The following is a 9,368-nucleotide window of genomic DNA, read 5'->3' as shown; positions in this document are numbered from 1 at the left end:
GTTTCTAGATCTAGTTATTCTGTTTAAAATCAGTGATGCACTAAACAAAAATAGTTTGTATCTTGTTTCTTGTTCATTAATTGTTCCGTATCTTTCAGATTGTGTTGAGATTTGGGGAAATGCAGGAAAAACTATAATGAAATCTTTGGTTAAATTACGGTAAAATGCAATTGGAATATTTAACAGAGTAGGATATTGTGAACCAACAAATTCTTTATTTTGTTTGAACAAAAATGTGATATGAAAGGAAATTGTTTATGTTAAGATATTAGAAACTGTTTATAGAGTAAAACACAATTTAGATTAAAAATGTATAAAGAAATCTTTTACTTTAAGGGTTAGTCGGTATAATTTAAGAGGGCTTTATTATTCTGAATAGGTTAAAGTTAAAAGTGATGTGTTTCAGTTCTTGGAGTGCAATTACGAAATAAATTGAGTGATAAATAAAAATTAAGTGCTTTGCTTTTGCGGTTTAAAAAACAAATGTATAAATGATTACAATACATGTGTAAAATGATTTGATTTACTTGTATCCGTTTGTAAATTGTTTTTTTTAATTGTATCTATTTCTACGTCAAGTTGATCATCACTAGACATTATCTAGTTATCAAGGAAAGGCATTTACTAAGCAGAAAAGGGAAAAAAAGAACTTTAGAGATTGTTAGTGCGAGAGACCTCAAGATGTCCAAGCAGATGCTGCCATTACTGTTGATGTCTTGGTGATAAATTCTTGTTGGGTATTACTTTTTATGGGTTGTTTATATTGTTTATTCTGTTAACTTTACAGATGGCAAACTAAACCAATAAACATGTAACAATAAACCCCACCTGCTATTTTTTTACTGTTGTCTATGCAATAAATCAAATATTGAACAGAAAAAACTAATCAGTAAAAATAAATTATCAAAGAACATGAAAGGGTATTTTGTTATATTCTATTAACTTTAGTCTTTGTATGGTGGAGGGAACTGCATTATAACCCATTTTGAATATCAACTGTAACTCAACATTTTTTTCATAAATAACAATTTGCTTTAAAACACAAATCTTTATCTCATAAAAACAGCTGTGGAAAAATTAAACAACTTCATTGTATTCATTAAAAAGGCTTGAGTGGTTTCTTTTTACCTTCTGAATTTTGAAGTTAAAGCTTTTGTCATTTTTGTAACATAAGCAAAATGTGTTCAAGAAACCAATAAGAAAATGTTATGTATCTGTTTTACCACCTTTGAGCACACTTTTTCATTGTACATCTTTTCAGTTACAGTTTATTGTGCAACATGAGTTCATAGTATAAACTTGAGTTAGTAATGGAGAAACTGTCAATAAACACTTGTGAATAATGAGAAAATACACTTTCTATAAAACGAGGCTCAGCTAAACATTAGATCTTCCTCATATGGCGACACCGGTGTGAGGTTGCAACAACGCCACTTGGAGCTGTTTTGGCCCCAGGAAAGGAATAGTAGAAAGGCACGTAAAATTCTTCCTTTAAACCAAGGCAGAGGCTGTGGTAGATATTAAAAATATAATTTATTAAGAGCTATTTAAAAAATGTAATTATAAAAACAAATTCCATGAAGACACTTCAGAGGGGAGCTCACTGAGGTGCCTGGAGCTGCAAAAACAAGACAAAACTAAAACAAAACACCAGAGGCAGAGAGGCACTGCACAAGTGACAGGGGATACACAGGACACTGGAACCCACCACCAGACAGCAGTCCACCACATTTGCTTTCCACCTCCTGAAACAGGAACAAAAACAAAGGAATAAAAGTCACAATTTAAATAATTTGGGAGGGGGCGGCGTCCATACCCAAACACAAATTCACAAGGCAAAGCAGCAGCTTTACTCCCCTGTTTGCCGGAAAGGAAGGAATCGTGCAGCAGAACACTTTTTGAAAAAACAAAATATTAAAATGTGGGTGCTTACTTGTGACGAAAACAGCAGGAGTGGGAAGCCTGACAACCTCTACGCAACACTCTTAAGGCTACTGGATCACATTGCAGATATGCCGAATGGTTGGCTGACTATCCGTGTCCAGGAAACTGCAAATAAGCCTTATTAATCCCGATCACATGCTCAATTTGGGACACCTGCGACACCTAGCTTGCTTACCTGCCTGCCAACTTGCGCTCTCACTTCCTGGTGACCTGGTATGGCAACTGAAAGAGGTCATAATTGAAAAGCGAAGCAGAAGGGCTTTTTAAAGCATGATCACCCAACCAATAATTGGGTCCTCCTAGTTAGTAGGCGTGTCCTATCTGCCACAATCAGATTCAAAACACTATAATAAAATCATGTCAGCAGTATGAAATGAACACAGTCAAAGCAAAGGAGAGTCAGGAGTCAACAGGGGAGCTAAAATTTGATTATTGTTCACGTCTGCGAGTGATAACATTTGTCTATGAGATGCATCGATCCTCCAATCAAACTTAATACCTTGGTACTAAGAGAAAGGCCTAAATCCACGGTGAAGGAGGCCAGAAAGTGGGATGGGCTCCAGCAGCTCCATGACAAAAAAGGAGATTCTGTGGTTTCTAAAATTGATGTGGTCAATCACAGGGAGGTAGCAGATGAGGAAGAGGATGGAGGCGAAGATGAAGACAGTTCTGACGGAAACGCCCATGCAGACTTTAAAAGTGACCTCACCCAACCTTTCCTTGAGTCTCTGTCTCAGTGGGAGGAGCTCTAACAGAACAGAGTGGGAGAGAACGCAACAAGAAACTCTAGAACAGGGGTGACCAATTAAAATTTCAATGGGCGCAGTTATAAGAATAGCCTTCATACAAAAGGTCCACTCTTTATATTTTGGGTTTATTTCAGTAATATTTACTTTTGCGTTCACATTGAGACACTTTTACAACAGCAAACAGGAAAAACTTCAGGCATTATAGCAAACTGAAATAAAAAAATAAAAAAAATTAATAATAATAAAAAACAAAAAAAATGTCGTCCTAAAATAATGCAAACAAAGTTTCAAGCATTTACCTTCACAGTATCATGGTTCAGATCATTTTTGTGGATCAGTAAAAAGTAAAAAAGAAAAAGAAAACGAAAAACAGCAAAAAACAACACGATTAAAGCTTAATACTTTTTTGGCGAAGCTTCAAATCATATATTCAATAAGCATATAAAGTACTTCACACACAATATATTTATACATGCAACATTAAGAAAAAAATATATGTTAAAAGGTGCTGTTTCTGATTATACTTACATGTCTTGAGACAAATTCTACAAGAACTGAAAGAAGAGTGCTTAAAAATAGTGTGGAAAATACCAAAAATCAATCTGGAGTAACCATTGAAATACAAATGTTCTCGTCCCACCCCCTAAAATGGAAATTAATTAATAAATAAAACAGATAAAAATGTTTTTTTGCATTAATTGTTTGTGTAACCCTTTCACCACTTGGCTTGTGAAAGTAAGAGAGTTGCTTAAATCAAAACAAACACTGTTGGTTTGAGAATAGGTGAAAAGGACATTCTAATTTAAAACAACAATCTAGGTTCAGATATGATTCCCCTATACAAAATTATATGGTGAGAGGTTTTCCAAAAAAAACACTGGTTAACTATTTTTTTTTTATAGAAGAAAAAAACTGCAACACAAGACTTTCAGAATTTTCCCTTTTATATTAATAAATATAGAACACAAGAAAATAGCAGCAGAAGAAACAGAACCCAGGCTACAGATAAATGCCAAACTTTTTTCACTTTGTATCCAAAAAAAAAAAAAAAAACCCAAAAGTTCAGTTCAGTCCCGTTCTTGTATGGGGGTCAGAATGTATGTGTGTGTGTGTGTGTGTGTGTGTGTGCATTTGTGTGTGTATGAATGGCCGTTGGCACGCGTTGGAGCTTAGAAGACCGCAATCCTACCGCCTTAATCCTGATGGGTGAGAAGATGATACAGGTCGAAGTCACTCTGTTGATGTCCTCGACACTGCGACTTTCACGTCTCTTCTTCTTGCAGGTAATGGCCCACAATGCTAGCTTTGCTGCTAGCTTAGTGGTGTAGCTGTAGTAGTCCGAGTAATCCCCGGTTGAACTTGCGTTCCCTCGATACAATCTTGGTCTGAGTAACCTCCGACTCACCTTCCTCTTCCGCAGAGCGAGACGTCCATCTGTTCTCTTTCCTTTTTTTCTTCTTTTCCCGTTGGTGAAGAACGAAGCAGACTCCCTTATCCTTCTCAAGATGAGCCTTTCCTACCGTTTTTTTTCTCTTCTTCAGCACCCCCGCGTTATCCGCCAGCCACACCCAGTTTCCACCCTCATATTTCAAAATAAAACTCTGAACAATAAACAACGTAACTTATTGATAAAAACAGATTACTACATTTGATTGAAACTGACTGTGGGAACATTTAATTATTTAAAACAATAATTATTATCTGTAAAACATGACACTCCTGTCCTCACCTTTCCTGGTGATTTTTGACCGCTTTGGCTTGCCATATAACAGGGCTGGCCAATCCTGGTCCTCAAGAGCCTCAATCCTGCCTGTTCCAGCTTCTCCCTGACCAGCTTGCTGCTGATTAGCTGACTCAAGTAATTCCACATCCTAATTAGCTGAACACACCTGATTTAGGTTAGCATCAAGCAGTCCAGGGAGAGCTGGAAAACAGGCAGGATTGAGGCTTGTGAGGACCAGGGTTGGCCAGCCCTGCCATACAATTATCCCTTGACAGCACCTGCGAGTCCGTTACGGAGAGGCTTTCTGCTGTGCGGGACATCAGCAGCTCCTCAGATTCTTTGAATCCAGAAATAGAAACGTGTACCGATGCTTTTATTCAGCTCTTAAAATTAAACAATTCTGATATCTATGGATCCGCGTTCTTCATTATAGTCAGAAAAATTGACCTCGATACTAGAAAGAAAACTCAGTAAATGACCAAACCAACAAGCAAAGTTACTTATGCATAAGGGAGAAACAAGAGAATTGGGAAGATTGTGCCATCATTATTTTTCTCAAAGGAATGATTCTTTCCTCGCACCTTTTATTGAAAGCACAAGTGGGATGTTTACAACATTCAAACAAAGAAGCAAAGTCGAAGACTTCATTGGAGGTGTCATGTAAGGAACCATTTGGGCATGTTTACATTTCAGCATCCTGCCCTCTGCTGGAGACAGTGTATCGTAAACCCTTTCATCCTAGCGTGGGAAAAGCAGCAGGAGAGGACACTGAGCATCTGTTCCTGTTACGGCCCTGGTGTATCCGGCAGTCTTTGTGTTTGGTTTGCATGGTTTGTGTGCTTGAGTTTGCATGTCTGGGTGAAAGAGTTGGCGTGCTTGAGTTTTTTTTTTTCTATAGGAAACTGAGCTGAGAGCTGCAGCTCTGCAGAGTGTGCACTGTAAAAAGTATGAGCTCCCTCTACTCAATAAAATTGTGGCAACAAAGTGACAATTAATAACATTGAGTAAATTCAACACCTCCAAAAAATAATTAATTTCTACTAAAAAAATTGTTTAAAACTGAAATAATAAACTTAATTAATATGTAAAAAGAATAAGACAATGCTTAGTTAAAGCAACTTAAATTCTAGCAGCATGTCAGTTAATACTGCTCAAAAATTTTATGTAGTTAAAAAGGGTTTTTCAAAAGAAAATGATAAAAATATTCCAAAACATGTAAGAAATTTGATTTAACTTAATTTAACAAATTAAAGGTTATATTACTGAATTACTTTGCAATATTGATTAATTTCAACTGTTTTTGGGGAAATTTTATTTAATTGTGGTGCGATTGTTTTTTAAATCACACTTGCCCTCATAAAGACCTAACATTTATAAAATTGTAAAGCTATATTGTAGCGACTCAACTGGTGAGTCAATCGTAGCAGGGACCCAAAAGGCGAGCTATTCTTTAACTGGCCGGGGAGGAGAAACGTCAGTACCCCAAACGTCGCACAACCCCGAAAACAGTCTGAGACAGAAGACAAAGCAGCAAACTGCGTAGTCTCACTTCCAACATCAATGCCCATTTATTTTAAACACGTACGAACAGCCAAACAGTATGAACCTCACTTCTGCTCACAGCTCCCTCACTCATGGTGAGCAATGTAACACACCCAATATTTCGCGCTTCCCATGAGTCTTAGGAGCTGAAGGCGGGGCTAACCCCCACTATGTTCATTATTTCTGAAGCCAAAAACGGCCTGTCCCAGTATTTTTCTTTTTTTTTAATCGTTTTCTCCTTAACGAGATAATCAACAGTCGCATTTCCATTAACTCTGAAATTTCGCAAATTGGAATTTGGATAATAAATGATCCAAATGGAAACAACACAGTTTGGAAAAAACTGGCATTTTTCGAAAAAAGAAATTGCGCTTACAGGAAGAAATAGACATTTTCCCCCCTCTGGAGCAAACTGTGCTCCAGAGGGGGAGGAGCTATCAGGTTGAAACCGTTGAGACCAATGTATTCCAATTGAGTAAAATTTATTATTATCCAGAGATTTCAAATTAATGTAAAATTCTTAGTAAATTCTAATTAAGGTTTTAAAGATGTTTTTAATTAAACAAATATTATGCTGATTTTTCTTATTACAGTTATAAAAATGTTTAATTCAATTCATTTTTTTCAAAAACTTGCAATACTAAATTGTATTAAATTTAAGTTACTAATATATTTTACTTAATAATTACTTAACTCAAATCCCACTATTTACAGTGTGGACCCGCCCATCTACACCTGGATCCTCATCATGCCATCAGCTGTGGACCAGTGATTGACGATCCACACCTGCCTAAAAGACCGGACTTCCCCATTAAACGTTGGCAGCTTTTGTAACACCCTTTCTGGTGGTCAGAAAGTTCCAGTCCTCTTTCTTGTGGACTTTGATGGTGGAACTTATGGTTGAGAGCCTGTGTCAGAAACTGGTGAAAGTTTGTGTTTTTTTTTTTTTTTTAAACTTTAATTTTTATTTGGATTTTGGAACAATAACAATGTAAACAAAACGCACACACAAAGAAAAGGAAAAAAAAAAAAAAAAGAAAAAAGGGCAGACCTCAACACCAAAAGGTTAGAGCAAGTAGAGTTAACATTGACATTGTTTGTTCATATTTACACTTAGTGCCCTCCTTGTGTCTAGTTAATGAATTAAAAAGAAACAAAAAAGAAAGAAAAACCCAAATAAGTCAACAGGTATACACAAGGTTTAACATCTCTATATATTGTTCTGACTTATGTAGTCAGTCCAGCTTTCCCAGTATGTAAAAAATGAGTTTGTTTTAAGTCTTAAAGTAAAGGTTAGTCTCTCCATAAGATATATATCTTTAACAATTATCATCCAGTCTGATGAGGTGGGGGGATCCTTGCTCAGCCATTTCCGGGTAATGGCCTTTCTTGCCCCAGCCAACAAGATTAAACAGAGGTATTTTTTAGAGTGCTGTACATCCTGGGGTAGGTTGCCCAGGTAGATAACAGTAAAGTCATTTGGTAAACCTAATCCGGTTATATTATTTATTGTTCTAATCACCTCTGACCAATAGGGTCTGATTTTATCACAGTTCCAAAACACATGAAAAGGTCCTGCCCTTTTATTTCCACAATCTCGCCAACATCGAGCTTCATCTGGTTTGTTTTGATGCTTACTTGATATGTTTGGGGTAATAAAAAAGCGAATTATGTTTTTCCACGTGAACTCTCTCCACATACTGGAACAAGAGGTAGTCATTGCATTCTTGCAAATGTTGAGCCAGTCATCGTCTGATATTACCACTTCAGCCTCTTTTTCCCATCTGACTTTAACACATGTTGTAGAAAGGTTTCTTGTTATCTGTAGGGAGGAATACAGTCTAGATATCTGTTTTTTAATTGTGTTACCTTTACTTGAGTCAACGAAAATCTTAATCAGATCAATTTCCTCCTGTTTTTTGTTTGTTGGTTTAATATGTTTGTCAAAGTAATCTCTGAGTTGAAGGAATCTAAAAAAATCTTGTTTTCCCAAACCATATGTTTCTTGTAGCTGTTTGTAACTTTTAAGTATGTTTTTTTCTGAAATTTTCCAGTAACCTGTAATACCTTTGTGTAACCACTGTTTAAACCCCTTGTCTATGTTTGCAGGTATAAATTCTGTATCATAGACTGGCCATCGTAGAATTCTAGCACCCTTCTCTATATTTTTATCCTTAAGTATTTTGAACCATGTTTCTAAGGGCAGAGATATCCAGGTAGGTAATTGTTGCATGCTTAAATGTTTCTTCAAGAGAGGATAATCTCCAAGCAGGGATTGCAGAGGTGTGTTAAAAAAGGATTGATCTATTTCTCTCCATTTTGTTTCATTACTTGGATCACTCCACCCAATCAGCCATCGTAACTGTGCTGCTTTATAATAATTCTCGAGACATGGCACCTGCAACCCCCCGTATTCCTTTCCTATTTGTAGTGTCTGTAATTTTATTCTAGGTTTAAGTTTTGCCCAAATAAATTTTGAAATCATTCTGTTCCATTCATTGAACTGTTTGGGTGGTATGTTCACTGGCAGACTCTGAAATAAGTAAAGAAACCTTGGTAATAGGTTCATTTTTATCATATCAATACGATTGTAGAGGTTCATTGGTAATAATGACCAGCGCTGGATGTCTGCTTTAATCTCTGAGGTTAGTCTGGTGTAGTTTATTTCATAAAGTCTTTTTAAATCCCCGGGTATGTATATACCTAAATATTTGATAATATTATTTCCCCAATTAAATGTAAACATTTTTTGAATCTCTTTTTGTGGGTTGTAATTAAATGAAAGAGATTGTGTTTTCTGCAAATTTAATTTGTATCCTGAGAACATGCCAAATTTTTTAAGTAAGGTAAAGAGATTGGGAAGGCTGACATTTGGGTTGGACAATGTTATAAGGATGTCGTCGGCATAAAGTCCCACTTTATATGTTGAGTCCCCAATAGTTATGCCCCTTATGTCTTTCTGTTCTCTAATCGCCTGTGCTAAGGGCTCAATGAAGAGAGCGAAAAGAGTTGGGTTGAGGGGACATCCTTGCCGACAACCTCTTTCTAGATTTAGTATACTGGAGAGATCTCCATTGATTTTTATTCTAGCCGAAGGTGAATCGTAAAGAGATTTTAAACAGTTTACAATTTGATTGTTAAAGCCGAATCTGCTTAGGACTAAATAAAGATAATTCCAATTGACTGAATCGAATGCTTTTTCTGCGTCAAGACTAATTGCTACTGATTTCTGGCTTTTCATCATATCAATGACGTGGAGTGCTCGTCTTATATTGTCATAAGTTTGTCTATTTTTAATGAATCCTGTTTGATCGGTATCTATTAATTCTGGAGTAATTTGTTCTAGTCTTCTAGCTAGTATTGATGCAAATAACCTGTAGTCAATGTTTAAGACTGATATTGGCCTGTAA

Source organism: Oryzias melastigma, linkage group LG8, assembly GCF_002922805.2.
Source record: "Oryzias melastigma strain HK-1 linkage group LG8, ASM292280v2, whole genome shotgun sequence".
NCBI lineage: Eukaryota > Metazoa > Chordata > Actinopteri > Beloniformes > Adrianichthyidae > Oryzias > Oryzias melastigma.
Note: the sequence above shows the minus strand (reverse complement) of the source record.